The sequence below is a fragment of the Mandrillus leucophaeus genome, unplaced genomic scaffold (assembly GCF_000951045.1).
Source record: "Mandrillus leucophaeus isolate KB7577 unplaced genomic scaffold, Mleu.le_1.0 Scaffold975, whole genome shotgun sequence".
Lineage (NCBI taxonomy): Eukaryota > Metazoa > Chordata > Mammalia > Primates > Cercopithecidae > Mandrillus > Mandrillus leucophaeus.
In genome coordinates this window covers 419,468-426,435 of record NW_012110641.1, presented here as the reverse complement: position 1 = coordinate 426,435, position 6,968 = coordinate 419,468, and the positions used below count along the sequence as shown (strand labels likewise).

General features: G+C 37.9%; 1 pseudogene across 1 annotated transcript; it reads left to right on the top strand.

Annotated features, from left to right (window-relative positions):
• The first annotated feature begins 345 nt into the window (after positions 1-345).
• Positions 346-3,198, top strand: LOC105532632 (annotated as a pseudogene). The gene is made up of 2 exons (XR_001005021.1): positions 346-399; positions 1,941-3,198. The product of XR_001005021.1 is annotated as a peroxisomal membrane protein PMP34 pseudogene (transcript).
• The last annotated feature ends 3,770 nt before the right edge of the window (positions 3,199-6,968 follow it).

Genomic DNA, 6,968 nt, shown 5'->3' with positions numbered 1-6,968 from the left:
CACATGCTTCCTCTGAGTTTGTTTGATACAGTGATTAAGAGCATGTCACACATAGATGGCCTAGATTTAAAGCCCTTCTTCTTGTGTTTTCAGCATTTTACTTAATTATTCTGGGTATCAACTTTCTCACTGAAAAAAATGCAGTTAACAAGATTTACTTTTCATTAACATTGTGGTAATAAGCAACTTAATCTAGGTAAAACTTAGTGCCTGGTAAATAAGTACTACATAAATGGTAGTGATTATGGAGCCTCTCACAGTTTCTACTGGAAAGAATACCTCCCATCTCTGCTCCAGGCTTCTCTCATCTGTTCTGGGGCATGGTTTCTACTCTGGTTTTTCAAGATGCTCCCATGCAAATTCCGTATTTCAGAAATTTCATTGAAATCTAGTCCACGGGTAGGTGAAGACTTCTTAGATATGATACCAAAAGCACAAACAAAATAAAAACAATAAAATGTACTTTATCAAAATTAAAACTTTTATACTTCAGGGGAAACCATCAATAAAGTTAAAAGACAATGCCTTGAAAGAAAATATTTACAACTCATTTATCTGATAAGAGTATTGTATATAGAATATATAAAGAATTCTCACAGCTCAGTAGGAACACGAAATGGGCAATGGATCTAAATAGATTTATCCAAAGAAAATATACAAATGGCCAATGGGTATATTAAAAGATGGTCAGTATCATTAGCCAGATGGTCAATAATAGGCAAATGTAAACAAAACCACAATGAGATACCACTTCATATCTACTAGAAGGGGTATAACCAAAAAGAGAGTTGGAGAGGATGTCAAGAAACTGGATCCCTCCTACATTACTGGTGAGAATAAAAATTGTTAAATGTGCTTTATAAACAGTTTGGCAGTTACTCAAAATGCCAAAGATAGAATTACCATATGACCCAGCAATCCCACTAAATATATACCCAAGATAAATGAAAACATATGTCCACACAAAAACTTGCATACAAACTTAGATAAAAACATTATTCATGACAGCCAGAAAGTAGAAACAACCCAAATGTCTATCAACTGATGACTGGATAAATAAAATATGGTATTCGTACAATAAAATACTATTGAACAATAAAAACAGAATGAACCACTGAAACATGCTGTACTATGTGTGAACCTTGGAAACGTTACACTGAGAGAATCCAGTTTAAAAAAAATTGTATAATTTCATTTATATGCAATTTCAGAATAGGCAAATCTATAGAGGTGGAAAGTAAATTGGTGGTTGACAAGGGCTGGGAGTGAGGGGAGCTTGAAGCAAAATGGTGAGAGACTGCTGACAGATACAGGAGTTTTTTTTTGGGGGGGTAGTGGTGATGATAAAAACGTTCTAATGTTGATTGTGATGATAATTGTACAACTCTGTGAATATACTCCAAACCATTGGATTTTACATTTCAAATTGATGTATTTTATAGCATATGAATTATATCACAGTCAAACTGCTTTTTAAAAATCTGATGCACAGAACACTTCTCCTTTCTCAGGGCTGTCATGGATTTAGTCCTTTTATATAACTTTCTTACCACTTCAATGAGATTTTTGAAAGGGGTAGCAAATGTGCTTGCTCAGTCCACTCTTGATTCAGAAGCTTTGGAGGGATTATTTTTAAAAAGAACTGCCCCAAAAATATACAGAGGACACACAGAAGTTATTGAACTATATACGTCACACAGGAAATGCAGATGAGTTCATACAAAAAAAAAAAAAAAAAAGCGTGAGTCACGGGTGAGGGAAAAGAAAACCAGTTTGGTTTGTTATTTCTCTAAGGTGTAAGACAACTTAATGAGAACTTGTTGGTTTGTTATTTCTCTAAGGCGTAAGGCAACTTAATGAGAGAACTTGTCCTCACAACTCTGTGATTCTCAAAAAGTACAACATGGTTTTAAGGAGTTTTCTGTTGAAATATGTAACAGAAAGTTAAAAATGAAGGAGGAGCCTTTCCTAACTCCACTGGCTGCGGCATCTGTGGGAAAGTGTGGCTGGGTCTTCGAGGAGCCGCACCAGTGGCCTCTGTGCTGTCCTACGAAAGCCTGGTCCACGCCGTGGCCAGAGCCAGAAGCGTGACAGCAATGACAGTTTTTTCCCCTGGATACAGCTAGACTTCAACTTCAGGTTGGTGAGAAAAGAAAATCCAAAACTACACACATGGTACTCCTGGAGATCATTAAAGAAGAAGGACTCCTGGCACCATATCGAGAGTGGTTTCCAGTGATTTCCAGTCTCTGCTGCTCCAATTTTGTCTATTTCTACACTTTTAATAGCCTCAAAGCAGTCTGGGTCAAAGGTCAACGTTCTACCACTGGAAAACATCTGGTAGTTGGGTTTGTTGCAGGAGTAGTTAAGGTGTTACTAACAACTCCACTCTGGGTGGTAAACACCAGACTGAAGCTGCAAGGGGCAAAATTTAGGAATGAAGACATTGTACCAATGAACTACAAAGGTATCATTGATGCTTTTCATCAGATCATTCGAGATGAAGGAATCTCGGCTTTATGGAATGGCACAGTTCCCTCATTGCTGTTGGTCTTCAATCTTGCCATCCAGTTCATGTTTTATGAAGGTTTAAAATGGCAGCTTTTAAAGAAACAGATGAAGCTTTCTTCCTTGGATGTGTTCATCATTGGTGCAGTAGCCAAAGCGACTGCCACCAGGCTCACCTATCCCATGCACACAGTACAGTCAATTCTGAGGTTTGGGCATCATAGACTAAACCCAGAAAACAGAACATTGGGAAATCTTTGGAATACTCTCTATCTTCTTCACGAACGAGTAAGGCGCTTTGGAATACTGGGACTCTACAAAGGCCTGGAAGCCAAACTGCTACAGACAGTCCTCACTGCTGCTCTCATGTTCCTTGTTTATGAGAAACTGACAGCTGCCACCTTCACAGTTGTGGGGCTGAAGCGTGCACACAAACACTGAGACTCCTTCCCATGAAAAATTCCGAAGATTCTCAAGAGGGAGGTTTCCTCGTGAGTGAAGAGAAGTGATTCTCCTTTGACTCTGGCTCCTGCCACCACAAATGTTACCCTCATTGGCTTGAAAAGCATCCAAGGGTGAACAGGGAGTTTGGCCAACTGGACCTGTTGTCACCTTGTCATGCTGACTGGTTGGATTTTGGGGTGGCAGTTGTACGAATATGAAAAAAAAACCTTGTTGAAAACCTAAAAATGAAAGTTTGTGTTTATTGGTTTTCTTAAGAGAAATGGACTATTTTGCTCTCATGTGTAATATTTTCTATTTAAATTTTTCTTAAATATACCAGCTGTTTTCTTTCCCTGAACCCTCCCCCAGGTTCTAGGACAATTTAATAACATGTAATTCTCCTCAAATACTTTTGTATGTCTCAGTGTTGGTGTTTTCCTCCCTAAAACTAACATTAGGGCTGTGCCATGGGCATGGCTTGACTTTTGTTGGGCTTTTGTTTTCCTGCTTAAGGAGAGATGTCTTTTTAGGATATGAGAGATTTATTTTGTGAAATGAAAATTGCTCATCCAAAATGATTCTCTTATAAACTATTGGTAAATGTCACTTATTCATTAGTGTTTGACATAATTTTTAGAATATTTACTTTGAATCAATCCTTTCATTATGAAAGACTTGAAGTTTTGTGTCCATCCTTACAAGCCCTGGTCAGTCAAGTCCCAGTAAATGGTCAGCACAAAAAAAAAAAAAAAAAAAAAAAAAAAAGGAGGAGGAGATACCAGGGCTGATATGTGTATTGTTCTCATAATAGTATACACAATTAAGGGAGCTTGGACTCATCCAAGAATGTTTCAGGGGGGTGACTATGGGACCTCTAACATGTAGAGGGGTGAAGGGGGCCAAAACCCTCTTATTCTCCTATAGTAACCAGAGTACTTTCAAATCCAAAGACTTCTCAGCATTTTTATGCCTATCTTAAAACTTTAATTGATAAGATTTCACATCTCAGACTCTAGATTCTTGCAGTTAGTGACATTACTCCTCTTTCACATGCTGCCTGAATTCCTCTCTTATCCACTAACAAGTGGTCATCTAACCTCTGTTTCAATACTTACAGTGATAGGGAGTTCACTACCTTACAAAACATCTCACTCTATATTTGTGCAGCATGGTTGGCTAGAAAATTCTTCCTCACATTGAGACAAACTCAGTTTTTCTGTAACATCGACATATGTAGTCCTAGAGAGACTTTTGTTTCTACCCAAAATAGGCTCGTATGACCTTTTCCACATAGTAACCTTCTTGAAGGCAATTATCATGGATTTTTCAACATCTCCTCTAGGCTAAGCATCAGAAGTTTCTTCAGTGGTCCCTTATGTGACATGGCTTTAAGAAGTTCATGGCCATCTTGGTTATTCTTAAATTCTCTGGTAGCTAAGCCAAGTTTATTTCCACATGCAAAAAAGATGGATGGGTGGTAAGGCCTATGGTCCTGAACTAGTAAATTAATTAACATATGTGAAAGTATTTTTACAACTTAAAACACTTTGTAAACATAAGATACTGTTAAAACATATCTACTTCATAGAAGGCAACTTAGCAAAGCATATTAGAAACTTGCAACTCAAAATATGGTCTAAGGATACACCTGGCATCACTTGGAAGCTTGCAAGAAACAATTTCAGGCCCACCTCGTATCCATTAAATCCCACCTGCATTTTGACAAGATCTCCAAGTGTTTTGTTTGCACATTAAAGTCTGAGGAGCTTTGTAAGCTTAAAAATGTGCAAACACTTTCATTAAGCAGTCCTCGTCTTTAGGTATTTATCCTGAGAAAATGATTAGGTTACGTACACAGCATTTTTATAACAGCAAAAGCTTACAAAGAACTTAAAGGTCTACTAATAGAAAATTGGCGAAGGTGCTTTATGGTTCATCTATGGATACACCATTTGCCAGCCAAGGCTAACTCTATAAAGCAAACTGGTTCTTCTCAACTGGTGCTAGTGCCTAGAAGATGCCTGCTCCTCAGTTGATGCATGCTACCATGAACACAGGTGTATGTTTACCTGACACAAAAGGGCGTTAATATCCCCACATCAGTTATCCCTGGAGGAGAACTAAGCCATCTGCCTCAATCATCTTTTAAGGGTTCAGTCAGTTTAAAATTTGCTTCTATACCTCGGTATTTTCTTTTCTCTGTAGGATGGTCAGGCACAATTATTTTTAACAGGGCTTCCATCAATGTAACTAACTAGAGAAGACACTGCAAAGATAAAGTTGGAGAATTGTTAACAGGTTATTAACAAAATGTGTACCCGACTGTCAATGAAGTTGCTTGATTTTTTTCTTTCTTTAAAATTTTTCTTTTGTATCCTTTGTACTTATTTTTTAGAGACAGGGTCTTACTGTTACCCAGGCTGGAGTGCAATGGCACAATCATAGCTTGCTGCAGTCTCGACCTCCAGAGCCTCGAGCAATCCTCCCACCTCAACCTCCCAAGTAGCTGAGACTACAAGTGTATGCTGCCATGGCTGGCTGATTTTGTTTTGTTTTTTGTAGAGATGAGGTCTCACTGTGTTGCCCAGGCTGACCTTGAACTTCTAGGCTCAAACAATACACCACCCTGGCCTCCCAAACTGCTGGGATTACAGGCATGAGCCACTGTGCCTGGCCTTTTTTCATTTTAACTGAGAAACGTGTTCCGCTCTTTTGTTCCTTAGTCATTGATCATCACTTTTGTTGTATCTGTTAGTGTTGTCTTAGAGTTGCTGCACTTATTACAGAGAGAAGGCCTTTTATCACGACCAAATTTATTTTGGGAAATTTCAGGGAAAATGTTTTTCTAGAACATCTTATTTGACATTATAAAACAACTCTTCGCTCTTGCACTCCAGACCTCCCTTTCCAGTTTTCTTTTTCTCCGTAGTGGTCATCACCACTTGTTTTATTTTATTGATGGACTGTCTAGCTCCCTCAACTGCAAAGTAAACTTCACAAGGGCAGTGTTTTGTCTCTTTTATTCATTGCTGTACCTGCAGTACTTAGAAAGTTTCTGGCATGTAGGAAATGTTCAGTAAATATTTGTTGAATAAATTTATGTAAAATGTCTCAGAGTCCTTAGAGAAACTGGTCTTTCGGATTGGAGAATAAAGTTCTTTACCTCATCAGTTAGACTCGTAAGGTATTCAACGGCTTGCTAGTCTCCTTAGTATGCTAATAACTGAAATTGTTACAAAGGTAATTATTCAGTTCTATATCAAGGCAAAAAGAGAGCAGTGGATAGAAAGATCTTAGAAGTCCCACTAGGTTCATCCAAGCCACCATACACACAGGCAGAAAAATCAAAATAAGGTATGAGTCTGAACAGGGTGAGCAATCTAGGAAAAGATGAACACACTATGCTAGGACCCAGAAATCATCAAGTCTATGAAAACTAAGTCAGAACAGAAATGTGAATTCCATAAGATCAGGGACATAATCTGTCTTGTTCATCCAGGCATGGTAATCTGCCAGAAATAGTGCTTAACTATAAGAACTGAATATTTCTTAGATAATTAAACCACCAACTAAATGAGATTCATGCAACCATGAAAAATCCTGCTATAGGTGCACAATATTGATATACTAGAAAGTTAAAAAATCAAGTTGGAAATTAGACTGCTGTTGCACTTTTGTTTGTGTGTGTGTATATCTATAAATTGGTGGAAGGATATACCAAAACATCAACAGCAGTTACCTCTGGGTGGTGAGATTAGGAGTAATCTTAACCTTCTTGTTATTTATCCCTGTATGTTCATTTGTGAATATTTATTACATCATTATAAAAAGGATTTTTAAACTATCTGTATGAGTATCTATCTGTAAGGATTTTAAACTATCTGTAAGAGTATATGTTGCTACTGTGTAAGAGTATATGCTGTTACTGTAAAGATATTGCATCACTACTGTTGACCTCAGAGCATGCACCTATTGCCTATTTCTAGGACTCCTAGCTAAGTCTTTGGAGCTTCAAC